This window comes from Populus alba, chromosome 3 (genome assembly GCF_005239225.2).
Source record: "Populus alba chromosome 3, ASM523922v2, whole genome shotgun sequence".
Classification (NCBI taxonomy): Eukaryota; Viridiplantae; Streptophyta; class Magnoliopsida; order Malpighiales; family Salicaceae; genus Populus; species Populus alba.
The window spans coordinates 20865983-20884972 of NC_133286.1; the positions used below are offsets into that span (position 1 = coordinate 20865983).

At 32.2% G+C, this 18990-nt stretch overlaps 1 pseudogene; it reads left to right on the top strand.

Annotated features, from left to right (window-relative positions):
• The first annotated feature begins 4549 nt into the window (after nucleotides 1-4549).
• Nucleotides 4550-15523, top strand: LOC118054246 (ABC transporter C family member 3-like; annotated as a pseudogene).
• Nucleotides 15524-18990: the final 3467 nt, after the last annotated feature.

Consider the following 18990-nt stretch of genomic DNA (forward strand, 5'->3'; position numbering starts at 1 on the left):
AACACTCAAATTTATTTATGATATGATTATAGGCTTTTAACAGTCTTTATTTATCAAGCTTTATTTCGTAAAGATTATTAATTCGAGTCTTATAAATCTCAAAATATTTAAAGATTTATATAATCATTAACTTCAAAATTCGTTGGATTAGTTGAGATATGCACAAGCTGACCCGGATACTCATGTTAATAAAAAAAAAAACACTGCATTTATTTAGATCTAGGTTTAATGATTTATTTTGCATAACTACGCATCATAATAGAATTTCAATACGTTGAGGAAATATTACATTGTTTAGTTAATGCTTGATCTTACCTAAAATTTAATTTTATTAATTAAAAATTTAGAGATTAAAGAAAATATTCAACCTTTTTAGTTTTCTATCATAGGGATTGGATTGCATGAGCAAGAAAAAAGTCAACCAACTTTTTTATATCTAATCTTTTTATACTAAATTTTTTTGAGATCGAAGAATATCGTAGCATAGAAGAAAAATTATGGAGCTCGGTTAATGTTTAACTTAATAAAATAAAATAAAATAAAATGATATTAATCTAAGACAATTAAGGTTTCAGGGACCGGGTTTGAAACTAAAACAAACACGAGGGGCTAAAATGAATGGAGAGTGAAAGATTGACTGGTGTGCGCAACCCACGCTCCAGCGTATAGAGGAAGTTGTCGTGGTTTGGTTCAGCATAAAACTTCCTTCGATGTTAGAATACCTTGAAAGTGGCTCCGTGAGGGCTTTCATGGGAGGCGGCATGTGACAATGTAGCTCAGGTGACTTCTTTTTTTCCTTTCTCTTGTCTCTTTTCTCTTTTATTTTCACTCTAATTCTCTCCATAGCCTGTTATTTTGTTTTTAAAATTTCTGAGCAGCCAAACACGCCAAAACAAAACACAAACAGTAAAACAATTCAAAACTTTCACTCACTTTCCCCACAAGAAAATCCTGACTCCTTCACTCCACTCTTGACTTGAGAATTGTGACTAGAACCTGTGGTGGAGCCAAAAAAAAATAAATAAAAGAGGGGGCAAATTATTAACAAGTAATTGATATTATATATTATATATAGAAAAATTAATTTGAAATACATGTACTAACTTGTGTTAAGTAAAATTAATTTTAAGAATATTTTTAAAATAAAAAAATTTATATTATAATTATTCTTTTCGGGTTTTTTTATTTTAAAATTTCTTTATAATGAATTTATTTTTAATTTATTAAAGATATCATCTCTCAATATATACAATTAAACTTTCATTCTTCTATTTTTAAATCTTCCAGGGACTAGTGAAATTATTAACAAACAATTCTTTTATTTTGTCTCTAATTTTTTGAGTTGTTCAGTACTTTATTTTTAATTATTAGTAAGTTGATTACCATCATTTTTAATGTGAAATTCATAACAAAATACATATTAATTTATCAAAACTTATTTCAATTAATATTCATATAATATTATCCATATACATATTAATTTAACAAATCCATAAATTATCATAAACTCTAACATTTTTAATAACTAATTATTAAGGAATAAAACTAAAATTAGACAATGAAATAAATAGAAAAAACAAAGGAAACTCACATAAAACATAAATTATAAATTATAAAAGATTACTTAGTTAACTAATTAATAGTTTAGGACTTGAAGATAAATTTTATAGCGAGAGGAACAATAATTTTTTTTTTAAAAAAAAAAGCTTAGATCAATTAATAATTAATAAAAAAACTAAACTTGTTAAGTTATTATATTAAAATTTTAATATAAAAATATATATAAAAAAAATTAAGAGGGTAATTATCCCTTTAATATCCATTATGGCTCCGCCACTGCCGATAACCTAGAATTTAAACCCTTTAAAATGCAAAGAAAACAAATAGGCGGAATGGGTTTTGTGCCGTGAAGGTCCTGGATAAAAGAGATAGCTTTAAAACGTACCTACAAAGAGAAAACACGAAAAGGGGCCTCTCTCTCTCTCTCTGCCCTTGCTGTACTCTCTCGAAGTGTGAATTGTTCTGACTTGTGTTTGTTTGGAGACTGCAGATAGAGAGGGGGAGGGAGTCGCATACAGAGAAATTACTTCGACATAAATACAAATTATTGGGTTTGTTTTCTTTGTAAATAAAATAAATTTTGATTTTGGATTTAGCTTTATGGATTTCAAATTTTGTTAACCTTTTGGGACTTGGGGGTAAATTTCAATGATGCATTTTGACTTGTAGAATTTACAGTAATTTTTTTTTCATGACAAGAAATTCAGGCCTACACGTGAAACTTCTACAATGTATTATTGATTCATTTACGGATATTAATTAAATTTTAATAAATATAGAATCGACCATCCATCCTCTAACACATCAAACACCAAGGTTGGAACTTTAGGCTATTGTGTTTGTTAATTGGGATTTTGGTGGGGTTTGATATCCTTGTTGTCTTGTTGTTCATATCTTGATTGCTAGGAAAAATTATGGAGTATTAAGCTATATTTTATAATATGAGAAATATAGATATTATGGGATGAAGAAAAAAATATTTATGAATTAATCAGAAGGGATAAAAATATATTTTTATTTAAAAATTACTTTTTAAATTTTATAACACAAGAAGGAACGAAGAATGAAAGAGTTTATTACATCTCATAATATTCAAATAACAAAAAACACCATCTATTACAAGGATATAATTAAAATATTTAATATTTATTTATTTATATCTACACTTCCCAATAATTATTACAAATTTTTATATATAAAAAACTAGAAAACTCTGAAAATATTGATTAAGAAAAAAAATAAACTAGAAAAAAAATTATCCCATTTAAATATAAAAAAACTAGAAAACATCACCATAAAAAATAAAAATAGAAAAATATATATGTTTTCTTAAAAAAGCTACCACATCATTTCTCTCTTCTTTTGTAAATATTGATAATTACTAACTAAGCATTATTTTTTGGTTTTAGAAGTAGAGGTGAGTAAAAAAACTGAAAAAAAATCGAATCATAAAAAAAACTTATTAGAATATTTTAAAAAAATATTCGGTTCAATTCGGTTTCGATTAGGCAAGCCTGAAATAAAAAAACCGAACCGGAAAAATAAACCAAACCGAAAAAAATTAAACCAAACTAGAAAAACCCAAACCAAACCAAAACCAAAAGCAAATCCATTAGAAAAGTCTAAAAAAACCCAAAAACAATATAGTTTTGGTTTTTAATATAAAAAACCAAATTGAACCGAAACTAGTTGATTTGAACCGATTTCAATTTTTTTTTGTATTTTACAAAATTTCAGTTTGATTGTTTTTTATAAATAAAAACTGAATCGAATCGAAAATAATCACCTCTATTTAGAAGTAAGTAGAATTTTAGGATCTGATTCTTTAAATATTGGGTTTGGAATCAACTGATTTAGAGAGTTTGTTTAGAAATGTGGTAGAAGTTTATTTTTAAAGTATTTTTTTTACTTGAAAGTATATTAAAATATTTTTTTATATTATTATAAAAAAATGATAAAAAATATTAATTTGGGGTAATTGAATTATTCAGACCCATCATTAGGGTTTTTTTTTTTACTTTGTACTGTAAATTTGTTAATCTACTCTTTCTTATTTAATATAATTTTTCTCCGGTCTTTAATCCTGTATTTATGTTTTAAGCTGTTAGCTTTTCAATTTTTCTTTTTTTATTTACGTGGGTGTCCGGGTCAGTTTGCGCGCACCACGACTAATCCCACGGCCCACTAAACATGTAAAGCACCGCGGGGGTGACAGGCGTGCACATGAGGACTCGAACTCAGGAGCAGTGGAAGGAGACAAGCTCCTCCCACCGCTGAGCCAAGGTCCTCAGTGTGATTCATATGGATTTGGTAGCAATAATCAATGGCGCGCGCGCGTATATATATATATATATATACACACACAAAACAATTGTATAAGGCCAACCATTACATAATAAACCATTTACAATTCGAATTGATAACCTACAAATAGTTTTGTTTGGGTATCCAGTTGACAAATATGTGGTAATCGAGGGATAAATATGTTTTTTGATTAACTATTCACAGCCGCCCATTGTAACTGCCCCCTGTCTGGCGGGACTTTTTCTTTCCTTCTTTTTTATTTCCCTCCGTCCGTGGATTTGTAATCCCTGCAAAGACTCACAGATCATGGAAATGTTTTTTGAGTCGACAGAGCAAGGTGTCACAGCCATTGTCTCAAGTAACAAAACCAAGTGCAACGATCCACAGAACCCACTAATGAAAATGGATTCAAGAAGAAGATCAATATTCGAACCTGGTGCATGCATTATGGAAGATGAGCTTGAGACAATGGCTGGGACACGTTGCTCTGTTGACTCAAAAAACATTTCCATGATCTGTGAGTCTTTGCAGGGATTACAAATCCACAGACGGAGGGAAATAAAAAAGAAGGAAAGAAAAGGTCCCGCTAAGACAGGGGTCAGTTACATTGGGTGGCTGCTTGATATATATATCTCAAGCAATTGTATAAGGCCAACCATTACATAATAAACCATTACATAATAAACCATCTACGCGGTGGATATCAATTTCTTCATAATAATAGTTATTAAATCCGCCATGATATTACAATTCGAATTGATAACCTACAAATAGTTTTGTTTGGGTATCCAATTGACAAATACGTGGCAATCGAGGGATAAATATGTTTTTTGATTAACTTTTCACAGCCGCCCATTGTAACTGACCCCTGTCTTGGCGGGACTTTTTCTTTCCTTCTTTTTTATTTCCCTCCGTCTGTGGATTTGTAATCCCTGCAAAGACTCACAGATCATGGAAATGTTTTTTGAGTCAACAGAGCAACGTGTCCCAGCCATTGTCTCAAGCTCATCTTCCATAATGCATGCACCAGGTTCGAATATTGATTTTCTTCTTGAATCCATTTTTATTAGTGGGTTCTGTGGATCGTTGCACTTGGTTTTGTTACTTGCTTTATGTGTCTTGTTTTTGTGTAAGAAACTCAGCAGGTGGGGTGATGGAGAGGGTTCTTCAGAGATGTTAATGATGAAGAGGAGGTTTTTGTGGTATAAACAGACCTTGGTCTGTTGTTTCGGTGTCTCAGTTTTTAATTTCATCTTGTGTTTGTTGAGCTACTTTTATTTGTATGGAAATGTTTTGTCTGATGGTGAAATAATGACCCTTTTGGATTTAGGGCTTAGAACACTCTCTTGGGGTGCACTTGTTGTTTATTTGCATACCCAATTCTTTAACTCAGGTGAAAACATGTTCCCTTTGTTATTGAGAGTTTGGTGGGGTTTCTATTTGGCTATTTCTTGTTATTGCTTTTTTGTAGATGTTTTCCTTCATCACAAACACGGGTCTTTGGAGATAGAGTGGTATTTAGTGTCTGATGTGGTCTCTGTGTTTACTGGATTGTTTCTTTGTTATGTTGGGTTTTTGAGTAGTGATATTCAAGATTTACTTGAAGAACCCCTTTTGAATGTTGATTCTAGCTCGATTAATAATTTGGAGAACAAAGGGGCAGATACGGTGACTCCTTTTGGAAATGCTGGTCTTTTCAGTATTCTAACCTTTTCTTGGATGAATTCTTTAATTGCTGCTGGCAACAAGAAAACTTTAGACCTTGAAGATGTTCCTCAACTTCACGGTGTCGATAGTGTGGTTGGAGCTTTTCCAGTTTTTAAAAATAAGCTTGAGTCAGATTGTGGTAGAGTTACAAGGTTCAAGGTCGCAAAAGCTTTGTTCCTGTTAGTCTGGAAAGAAATTTTATGGACAGCTTTATTGGCGTTGATTGAAACTTTAGGTTCTTATGTTGGTCCCTACCTTATCGTTGGTTTTGTTCAATGCCTTGATGGGCGAGGAGAATTCAAGAATCAAGGTTACATTTTGGCTTCCGCCTTTGTGGTTGCAAAGCTTGCTGAGTGCCTCGCAGACAGGCATTCATCTTTTAGGTTGCAACAAATTGGAACAAGGATCCGTGCAGTGACAGCCACGATGATTTACAACAAGAGCTTGACCATTTCCCGTCAGTCAAAGCAGGGGCATTCAAGTGGAGAAATGATCAATATCATGACAATTGATGCTGATAGACTTGGCACCTTTAGTCAGTACATACACGATCCATGGGTGGTCATCTTGCAAGTTTGTTTGGCCTTGCTGATACTGTACAGAAATTTGGGACTGGGGTCAGTTGCTGGCTTTGTTGTGATAGTAATTGTCATGTCGTTAAACTATCCTTTTGGAAGATTGGAGGAGAAGTTTCAAGGCAAGTTAATGGAATCAAAAGATAAACGAATGAAGGCAACCACAGAGATTTTGAGAAATATGAGAATTCTCAAGCTTCAGGGATGGGAAATGAAGTTTTTGTCTAAGATTCTTGAACTCAGGGAAGTAGAGACACGGTGGCTGAAGAAATACTTCTATACTTCAGTAGTGTTCACTGTTGTCGCTTGGGCAACTCCCACTGTTGTGGCTGTAGCCACCTTTGGTACTTGCATGCTAATGGGAATCCCGCTTGAATCAGGGAAGGTCTTATCTGCACTCGCAACATTCGAGATTCTTCAATCCCCAATCTATAACCTTTCTGATACAGTTTCTATGCTAATTCAGACAAAGGTTTCTCTTGACAGAATTGCATCTTTTCTTTGTCTTGATGACTTGCAGCCTGATGCTATAGAGAAGCTTCCAGGAGGCAGTTCTGATACAGCAATTGAGATTGTTGATGGAAATTTCTCTTGGGAATTGTCTTCATCCAGTGCAACATTGAAAGATATAAACTTCAAAGTGCTAAATGGTATGAAGGTAGCTGTTTGTGGTATTGTTGGTTCAGGCAAGTCGAACTTGCTTTCCTCCATTTTGGGAGAGTTACCGAAGATCTCAGGGACACTCAAGTTGTGTGGGACAAAGGCGTATGTTGCTCAGTCACCTTGGATACAGAGTGGTACGATAGAAGAGAACATATTGTTTGGTAAGGAGAAGGACAAAGAAAGGTACGATAAAGTACTTGAAGCATGCTCCTTGAAGAAGGACCTGGAAATCCTCTCATTCGGTGATCAAACAGGTATTGGTGAGAGGGGTATCAACTTGAGTGGTGGACAGAAGCAAAGAATACAGATAGCACGTGCTCTTTACCAAGATGCCCAAATCTATCTATTTGATGACCCTTTCAGTGCTGTGGATGCTCATACTGGATCTCATTTGTTCAAAGTAAACTATCCCATCTTCCTTGAAACCATTGCTTGCAGTGGATGCTAACTTTTGCTTTCGATTTCTGTAGAAAAAATTACTAGTCCAGATAAAAGAGCCACCCTTTGTTTTAATTTTCCTTTTAGTTGCTTCCTCTTTTATTCTTCTTTTCATGCCTAAACAAATAATAATAAAAAAAACAATTGGCATTTCTCTTACAGTATACTTGTTTGATTTTGCATGACAGGAAGTTTTGCTTGGTCTTTTAAGTTCAAAAACTGTTATTTATGTTACTCATCAGGTTGAGTTCTTATCCGCTGCTGATCTAATCTTGGTGAGTAATATGCATTTGTTTTCTTCATTGCTTGTGGGATTATCATGTCTCCTATTGTTTCATTTGTTTCAACTGTACCTTCTGGTTACGTCATGAAAGATGGAAGGATCACGCAGGCTGGGAAGTATGACGACATTCTCAATTCAGGATCTGATTTTAAGGTACTTGTAGGTGCACACAAGGCAGCTTTATCAGTTCTTGATTCCAGACAGGCTGGACCAGTTTCTGAAAATGAAAGTGTCAGAGACAACAATGGAGGCGAGAACAGTACTGAGGGGATTGTACATAACGAAGGAAATAAAGATTCGCAAATTGGTAAAGCAGATGAGGTAGCCGAGCCACAAGCACAACTCATTCAAGAAGAAGAGAGAGAGAAAGGCAGTGTTGGGTTTCAAATCTATTGGAAGTATATCACAACAGCATACAGAGGAGCTCTGATGCCCTTTATATTACTGGCACAACTTCTCTTTCAGATCCTTCAAATTGGTAGCACTTATTGGATGGCATGGGCAACTCCTGTGTCAAAGGATGTGAAACCTGTTGTTAGTGGATCTAGACTTTTAATCGTCTATGTATCTCTGGTTATTGGAAGTTCTTTTTGCATCCTCGCTCGAGCCATGCTTCTTGTAACTGCAGGGTACAAAACTGCAACTCTACTATTCAACAAATTGCATCTGTGTATTTTTCGTGCTCCCATGTCCTTTTTTGACGCGACCCCTAGCGGACGAATCCTTAACAGAGTAAGCAATTTCATTGTGTCTTGTGCTCTTTATGTAAGTGATTAAAATTAATTAGGGGAGGATACCATGTTCAATACTTTTACCTCATTGATCTATTTCCTCTCATGTAGGCTTCTACAGATCAAAGTGCATTAGATATGGAAATTCCACATACAATTGAGGGCCTTGCCTTCGAAGCAATCATGCTTTTGGGAATATAATTAGCAGGTGATGTCTCAAGTGGCATGGCAAGTTTTTATAGTTTTCCATCCCTGTAATGCTTGCCTGTATACTGGTATCAGGTACTCCTTGTTTCTTTAAAACACTCTTACTTTTCCGAGCTCTTACTTGAGTGACCCCAAAATTCTTAATAACTATCATTAATCTCCTGATGTTTCTTCATCTGTCTCTTAATTGTGTTCTTTTTTTCCCAAGTTTTCTGAAACTTGCCATGAAAATTTGAAAGTGTCGAAGCATTCAATGAGTCTGTAGCCGCTGTTTATCGATTGACAAGTAATATTTCTAATTAGCTATTTGACGTGCACCCCGCCATGGGCCCAATAACTTTTTTTTTTCCTAAAACGTTTTTGATATTTATGATTTTTTCAAGTATTTTTATACATTAAAAAAAATTATGTAAATCAAAAAGGCTTTAAACATGTAATAAATAAATGATAATTATACGTGTTAATAAATGATAAAAAAATTCATTAATGCATAACTCAAAATAAATTTAAAAAAAATTCAATAGAAACATGTATAAATTAAGATATTTAATTTTGCAAGACAAGATATTTATTTAATTATGATTGCTGAATTTATTATATTTTAAGTTTATTTTCTTTCAGTCAAAAGATAATAGAAACAAATACACATTAACTAATTAAATAAAAGAAAAGAAAAAAAAGTACAATTGCATATATTAAAAATATTATCAATATGATAAATATTTTTTTTATTTTAAATAAATTTAATCTTATATAAAAAATAAAAAAAAATTAGATATGATGATTAATAATATTTTCAAAACTAAATATAGGACAACATTATTAAAGCAAGTTTATGTCTTAAAAAGGTTAAAATAGAAAAATATATCAAAAATGAGGGAATTATGTTGAAAATTATAAATTTTAAAAATTATTTAAGAAAAAAAACATTAAAAAAGATATCATTTAAAAAAAATTCAATCATTACAAAAAAATAAGCTTGGTGTGTGACTTAACTTGTGAAAACCTATACTCCATGTTATGAACTCAATAAGTTCAATAATTTTTTTTAAAATTTATATTTAACTTTAAAAAAAGGGCAAAAAAATAAGGTTTAGGCCCTCTCGGCTCATGGCTAATGCAGCCCGAAGCCAGGCAGGGAAGAAACCCAGCATGTGCGCAGGCCTTTAAGCCTAGGCCCACACGCCTGGGTTTTTTTATTATATATTTATTATGAGTCTATATTTTAGCACCAAGTAATGGCAAGATAATATTTCTTTTATTGAAAAAACTTAATTTTAGTCATTTTTAACCCATAAAACACGCTTCATTCAATTATTCTTGAAACAAAACGAATCCATTCACCCATTAACTTAAAATTATCCAAAAAAAAAACATAAAATCAGTCCATGTTAATTTATCTTTCTGACTTAGATCTATTTTTTCACGGCACATAAGGCTTTAAACAATCACCATTAGCCCCTTTTATCTCATGCGAAACACCAAGACCAAAAACATCAATTTTGGTTGTCATTAAATGGACTTAAACAATGACCGCTCTTATCCACTAGAATGATGACTATTTCTCTTTCTAATCTAGGACGAAAGTCATTATAAATATTAACTTTTATACAAAACCAATTTGTTTTTTAAAGTTTGAGAATTAAGTGTATTTTTTAAAAACTTCTCTGGCATGTCATCCATGTTTGGATGCTCTTTTCATTTAATGCTCATTTTCTTTCTTTTAGTTCCATTACAGCCTAAGAAACTAGAAGTTAATTAGTATCATTATGATTAAATTGCTCAAAATAAAATTTTTCTAGACCAAAATAATTATTGAAAAATGCAAAGTGTGTCTACAGTTTTGTATTTTGTGTGAATATTTATTTTTTTTTTTTAAAATTTTTTTTTTTTTTTTTTTTTTTTTTTTTTTTTGTGCGATCTGAATAGTGAAAGAACAGCGTTTTGAGTTTCTTATATTATATATGATTTAGCATTTAGAAGAGTTAAGAGTTTCTTATTTAATGATTTAGCATTTAGAAAGAGAGGCGTTCAAACAATTTCTTGATTGCATGCAGCAATATTACATTCCCCAGCAAGAGGCTTTCACGGTGATTGGAGTATGCAACTCTCAGTTGTCCAAAATTTGGCAGAAACAATTTCAGGACACAACGATCAGGAGCTTTGATCAAGAATCAAGATTCGAAGAATTAAATATGAAACTAAACAGATGCATATTCTTCGGCCCAATTTCATAATTCTGCTGCATGCAATGGCTTTGCTTCCGAATGGATATGTTCAGTTCTATTACGTTTGCTTTCTGTCTGTTTCTTTTAGATCTCTTTTCCAGAAAGAATTTAATCCAGGTTGGCAGTTCTTGTCTTGCAACCTTTCTCTATTTCCCTTCTATTGTCAAACCAATGAGTGAACCTGAAATACACGTTTTTTTTCTTTTCCATAGCCATTGCAGGCTTAGCTGTTTATTGTCATGCGCTTGACTTACACACGGCACAATTTTGTTGATATGGTGTTCTGCAATTGCTGAGAACAAAACTCATATCAGTAGAGAGAATTCTTACAGTCATTTCATATTCATGCCGAGCCTCCTCTTGTAATTGAAGCGAACAGGCCTGACCATTCTTGGCCATCACATGGTGAAGTTGACATCGATAATCTGCAGGTAATTTTGTTATGTTTATTGCTCCAATTGGCAGGCATTATTTTTATGTTACTAATGGCCGGATACGATGCAGGTCCGATATGCCCCACACATGCCACTTGTGCTGCGTGGTCTCTCATGCACTTTCCAGGAGGAAGAAAAACTGGTATTTGTTGGGGAGAACAGGCAGTGGTAAATCTACTCTCATACAGGCTCTTTTCCGAACTGTTGAACCTGCAGCTGGTCAGATTATGATTGACAGCATTGATATCTCATTGATTGGCCTGCATGATTTAAGGTCAAGACTGAGCATTATTCCCAGGATCCAACCATGTTTTCGAAGGGACTGTTAGGAAGTAATCTGGACCCACTTGAAGAGTACACAGATGAACAGATCTGGGAGGTGTGTTGTCTCTATTATGTTAGCTCAATGAGGGGTGTTGATGCTGTTATACACGTGACTGCGTGTTTCTTCTTAGAATGGATGTTCAGTATTTCAAGGATTGGTGATTGAAACATAGCACAAATGCTAACTTAAATTTGTTATGATCCTAGGTTCTGGACATGTGCCAACTTGGAGATGAAGTTAGGAAAAAGGAAAGGAAGCTAGATTCCACAGGTTTGTCTCTCTCACCAATCACCGCTACCCCATTTTTGTGCACATCTTTTTAAATGGTCATCCTGGATGGCGGTGCAGTTATCGAGAATGGGGAGAACTGGAGTATGGGCCAGAGGCAGCTAGTCTGTCTTGGGCGTGTGCTCCTCAAGAAAAGTAAGGTCTTGGTCCTTGATGAAGCTACTGCCTCAGTTGACACAGCCACTGATAATCTTATTCAGCAAACGCTCAGGCAGCACTTCTCCGACTGTACAGTGATAACCATTGCACATCGAATAACCTCTGTTCTTGACAGTGACATGGTTTTGCTTCTAAGTCATGGTGAGTATGGAAACTTGATGTAGCATTGCCTGTAAATGATATGCATCCTCGATTTTCTGAAGTATTTGCAATCATGTCTCAGGTCTCATTGAGGAGTATGATTCTCCAACAAGGTTGATAGAAAACAAGTCATCATCATTCTCCCAACTTGTAGCAGAGTACACAGTGAAGGTCCATACCCGTTTCAAGAAATCAACTGCGATTAAATTTATAGGTATGTTTGATAATTATATGCAATTTGTATTTTGCAAAAATTATATGTAAACTATTATATCAGCAGAGGGTACAATAAGATGAAATGTTTACCGTCTTTAAGTCAATTGCATTAAGGGTGCATTTGTTTTCCGGAAAGTGGTTTTCGAGAAACTACTTTATAAAATTTTTTATGTGTATGGGTTTGCCATTAGAAAAGTTTATCAACGAAAACACTTTCCGGTCAACGAAAAACACTTTCCTGTCAAAGAAAAATTTAACTTGATTTTCAGAAAAGTGTTTTTATTTTATTTTGGATGGAAAACACTTTCCAGAAGTTTTAGAAATTTCATATTATTTACTGATTATGTTAAATTTGGTTCTCAAACTTTTGATTGCTATATATTTTGTTTGAATCTTTTTTTTCTTCAATTTCATCCCTTGAAATTTGATTTAATTTGATTTTTATATTACATTTGGTCCTTATTTTTATGATTGTTATTTACTTTTCTCTTATCATTTTTTAAATTGAATTTTTTTATCTATTAAATTTGATCTTTATTTTTTTGATTACTACTTATTTTATTTAAAATAATTTATGAAATTGTAATTATTATTATTTTAATTTCATCGTCTTTCAATTTTTTTATCTGTTAGATTTGATCTTTATTATTTTAATTGTTATTTATTTTATTTGAGATAATTTATTAAATTAGATTTTTTTCATTTTCAATTTCATTCTCATTCAACTTTTTAATTTGTAAGATTTGTTTCCTATTATTTTAATAAACTTAAAAAAAAAACATTAATAAGCTATTTTCCAACTCATTTTCCATAACATAACCAAATACTGGAAAATGTTTTTCAACTTATTTTTCATGACACTACTAAACATCAAAAAATAATTTATTTAAAAAAAAAATTATTTTCCAGTAAACAAACAAATCCAATTAAAATGATGTATCTAGTCCTGAGTAACAAAGACGATGGAATGTGGTTTGAAAAATTTCGGATAATTTTAAATAATTTAGCCTACCTGAAAATGAAATCTCAAAATGATATAAATGGGAGTAGAGTAGAAAAGGCTCTGAAATTATCTCCGTAGCTTTAAAATGGTGTCGAAGTCGATGGCTTCTCCACCGTTTGCTGTACCTTCTACAGCCTCAGACACAGGAGCATTATGCACAAGAAGCATGGAATGTGTATATCGTTGGCTTCCGGATAACCCTTCTTTACTCTGTTCTTCTCACTACTGGTTTGCCTTTGCTGATAGAGATCATGTTTGTCTCCCTTTCCTCCGATGCTAAATATTTTCATGCTTGGGGTATTCTTGAAAGCCTTCCGGTGATACAGAAGGCCCTGTCCAGTAAGGTACTTGACAAGGCAATATTCTTCGTATTATGTTACAGCCATCATGGATTCAGCTAGGGAAGTTTCCTTTCATAAATTTTAGTCAACCCAGTGACCCTGAGCCTGGTTTGGGTTAGGTTTTACTTCAAATTGTTTTGTTTTGTTTTGTTCTTTTAACTAAAACGAAGTTGTTTGAGAGATTTTAAAAAAAACATAGTTTGGATTGACAGCAGATTTCCGACCTGTGACCTGGGATTTCAACCCCTGGGTTGGGTGAACTCCTAAAATTTTATGCTTCTATTTAGATAAATGAAACCATATTTCTACCTCCAAGATGCCGGAAAAGCCACAAAGGAGTTGTTTCTGAGAAAGAAACCCTTCTTTGTAGAGGATAAAAGTTACTTAGTGGAGTGATCGTTGGATTTCTCTTGGTCCAAGAGAGGAGCTAGCAAGTAGCCAATCTGCATGTCGTAGCTAAACTCCCCTCCAGCTTCATGTTTTGTGGATCGTGGGATAGAATCTTCTACAGCTGAGTTGTGAGTGTGTGTGAAGCCTCTAGCTAGTTCAATCTTCCTAGTTAGTGCAGTCAGTTCAGAACACATTACTGGGAGACAAGCCACCTGATGAGTTGCAGAGTTCTCAGTAACAGTCAAGGCCATTTAAAGTAGCCATTCTTGGAGCTTTCCATATCAAAAATAGAATGTTTAATGCAACTTGATGTTGACGAGGAATCCACACCTCCACACACTACTCTGAAATAACAATAAATGATTATTTTATATATATTAAACGAGAGAGAATATTAATAAGATTTATTCATTGCTATTAAAAAAATAGTAAACTGACTATAAAAAACTTACAATAAAAATAACAAAGAAACAACAAAAAAAATCCAACCTGAGTATTAAATCACTTTTATCACACAAACTGAATATCTAACTAGATCAATATATATATATATATATATATATATATATATATATATTAAAATTTAATTAAAAATCGAGCAAAATGATTAATAGTTGAATCATAAATTTTATTCCAATCAATATCATAAACATCAAAAACTAATTTCTTACCGATAATCCAAATAAACCACAAAATAGAACAGCAATAAAAGCGAGTTTCTAAAGAATCCGTTAATTGGCCGAAAAAAATCCCAAGCTGGCCACCAGCTTGCCTTGGAAGCCCCTCTATCATCAAATTGTCTCATGCCTTGGAAATTGATGTTTGAGATTTAAAAAAAAAAATAGATTTTAGAGTTTTAATCTGATTTACTTTTAATTAGCTACGTCATTTTAGCCACTATTAAGATGGATGATTCTGAACTTTATTCTTGAATTTATATATAATTCAGAATTTTCTGTATTTTGGACGATTAAACTTGTAACCTGAGAAACCCTAACTCTTTATTTTGCTGTACACAAGGTATATCTAGCCTCCTTTTCATGAGTTGCAAATGAACCCACCATTTCAAAAAGATGCCACACTAACAGTAATTGAAACGAACCGAAAGCTTTCACATCATCATCACATGATGATAGCAGTGATTTTGCAGGTATTGGTCTGACGCTTGAAGACACCACCCATTCCCAGCAAGAACATGAACCATAAAAGTTCAGACACAATGGCGCTAGCCATCAGCCATGAGCAGATACATGTCCAATAAACGGTAACATCCAGGGCTGATTAGCCACGTGTGCCCCAGCTCTAGCCCAGACCACTAGGCTTGTGTTCCTACGTTGAAATTCAAAGAAATTGCTGCACCTTGGAAAAGCTCCTTCGGAGACTATAATGGAGTCAATTCAAAACACACTAGCCTGTGACAAGCCACCTGATGAGCTGCAGCCCCCTCTGTACACGGCCCTTCCACCAACAGCTAGGCCATGATCAGCTTGTCCCCCTCCCTTGTACCACGTTGACCCTTCGACATTGATACTAACCAAGAACTCGATCGAAATTCATGAATCTTTTCGCTATTCTTTAAGGTGATAATTTAAACTTTCTGATGTTTTCCAACTCAAGGAACATAATTAAAAAATCTCACCAACTCTTCCACTATCAAACTTCAATTCAATACAAATGAAGCAACAAATGAAACAATAGTACAAGAGCTTTCCGTCCAATCAATGGCCGCCCATATGATTTGTTTTTGCTTTACAATCTAGTGGTAGTGTTTGAGTTTTCAGTCTAATCAAATTAAGTCAAACATAGTTGTTATACCGAATTGTGATTTTTAAAAAATATTTTTAAAAAATATTTTTTTATTTTATTATAAACATATCATATTTATAAAAAATATTAAAAAAATAATTTGATTTTTTTAAGAGAAACATAATTTTAAAAAGCATCTAAAAGTGAAAGTCGTTTTATTTTTTATATCAAACTAATATGAGTTGGAATTGGGTTTCGTCAAATTTATTAGATTTTATCATGTTATTTTTTTTCTATGTAACTTGAAACCTAGCCTAAATCCATATCAGCAAGTTGGATAAGTTGGGTTTAATTACTATGATTTAAAAAGATTTATATAAATTTATTTCTCACATCTTTATGTTATTTTTATGTTTATTTCTCACTTTTTTCTGTCATATTTGAATTTTTAATAATGATACGAATAACATACCTTCTTGACTATTACACCAACTTAGCTATATATTTCAAAAATGTTATAATGAATAATAATTAATAGGAACAGTTATACGTACCAGCCTTTTTATCAAAACCGTTAGTGCCTGAGGCTCCCACAACTGATGTACAGTAAAGAATAGATTAGAAGAACCAAAGACAGAAATGTCGTGGTGCTTCATGTGCTCATTGGCTTGCATCCTGAAATAATTTTTTTTTTTTTTTTTTTATCATCATGGAAATAGAGTAATTTTGCTCTGTTCTTTTCTTCTTCCTTTTTGTGTGTAAGATTTATATAATAAATTTTCCTTTTTATTTTCCGTAATTTTAATCTTGAATTAACGGATTTCTTAATTGCTTTCACCTAGCTACGACAACATTGATTAAAAGGTTGATGAATTAGTTTTTCCTTATTTATTATGTTTTCACCAAACGATTTTTAGCATCCTTAAATAATTATGTCTTAATGTATTCTCCAATTGATTTTTTGTCGTTTTTATGCTAAAAGTGATATTTTACATGAAATTTTTTTCTTTGTAAAAAAAATAACCTTAACAAATAAGAAAATAAAATAGAGTTATGTCAACACAATCAAGTAAGAAGCTATACGAGTGCCTTATATACTTAATAGAATAATAATGAATAAAATAAATCTGAAGATCTACAAATCTTAATTATTATATTATTAAGTATAATTAAGCAAGGAAATAGTGAGTATGTGTTCTAAGTTGGAACCAGCAACTGAACCAGGTGATCAGATCAGTTTGACACTCCTTTTTATTTACTTTCAACTTTTCTCTTTTTTTTTTTTTTTAATTTTTTCCACCAAAATAATCATAAACAGACAAAAGGGTCTATTGAAAATATATTACTAGTATATAGTAATTATGATTTATGAGCTTGACTCTAAAATTCAATGATTGAAAGGAGAAATTGCCTTACATATTAGAACAAATTCATCAATTAACCCTCCATTAAATAAGATAGTTTTAGACAATGATATTAGGTTAAATAAACTAAAATCTAACTTGAGTTTTTTTAAAAATCAAGATAAAAATTAATCTCATAATTCGATCAAACTTGAATTAATTAACCCACAAGCCCATGAAAATTGACTCAATAGTTCAATTTTATAATTTGATAAAAACTCAAATTAACCCATGATCAAGTTTGATAAATTTAGCATTGGGATAAAAAGCTTAGTTTTAAATACCAAAAACTATTTTGAAATCACACTTGTTCATGTAAAGAAAAGAAAAGTATAGTTGGGATACAAGTGGTGGATCGACGTGGGAGTGGTAGTGATTTATAGTTTGTACTATTTGTTTTGTATTTTAAAAATATACTTTTAAAAATTTAAATTTTTGTTGTTGTTTTTTTTTTTAATTTTAAATTAATATATTTTTTAATATTTTTATATTATTTTGATATACTAATATCAAAAATAACTTTTAAATAATAAAAAAATATTTTAATATATTTTTAAATAAAAAATATTTTAAAAAATAATTATAATCATTAAATCTAGAAATAAAATCATGATAGTGTTGTACAATTTTGAAAACCCTGTTTGTTGATGATAACTCACATTTCTGGGCGGCTGCTGATTCGTCTTTTCAAGGACCTCGCCTGACCGAGGTCAGGGATTGAAGTAGTGGTGGATTGTCAAAACCAATAATTTCCGACTTTACAGGCCATCCATTGCTTAAATCCAAAAAGCTTGTAGCAACACTGTGTTCTTGACACAGCGTGTAGGAAAAAAACTATATCTATTTTCGTTATAAAACTCATTTTACGTGTCTTTTTTTTTCTTTAATTTTGAGTTTCTTATAAGCTTCCCGCTTTAATCTTGACTTGCTTATGAATAAAAAAATTGTACAACAATATTTTTTTAAAAACTTAAATATGTTTTAGAGTAGTGTAGTTTTTACTTTTAAATGCCTTTTAAAAATACTTTTTTATTTTAAAAATATATTAAATTAATAATTTTTTAGTTTTTTATAGTTTTGATACACTATATTAAAAATAAAAAAAATAAACAAAAAATTCTTCTAAAAAAAACCTTACACAATAATACAAAACACCTAAACACCAAGTTTACCAAGCAATTGCTGATTACTTACTGCTCAAAGTCTTGAAGTCATGAGGTGATCATAGATTACAACAAACATAACCAGTGAGGGATTTTTGCACTCTCAGACCCAAGTATGTGGTGGATATTTATTAATTTACACATTTTCGGACCAGTCTTCATTGATTCAGGTGGAGCTAGCTAGGCTGTCCCAATCACTGTTCTTTGCTCATGGAAGCATTTTAGCTTACACGTTTCATATGGTACTTTGTATACCACAAAAACTTGGTGGAATATTGTCAAATCCCTTGGTATTTCTGCTAGATGTTCTCGCCATATAGTTCATGAGACGTGCACAGCTCAAAGAAAAATCTCTGTGCATGTATATATGCACAGAAAGCTCGTGGCCAATATATATAATGCTGTGGTTACAGTGTTATGACATATCTATACATCTTCACTCAACAGCTTCTATTCACATGCATGAACCTTTGATTTGGATCGTCGAATCTTTCCCAGTATTTGTACTTTGTAATTATTATTATTTATCATATATATTCGTAGACTAGTCGTTATTAGAGTGCTTTTCGATATCCCCAGCATGAATTGTTCGGTGATCCTCAATTTCAAAGATCATATAATATTTTGATTTTTTTCTGTTTTTTAGTCATGGTATATTGAAAATTGTAAAAAGTTTGACTTGAAG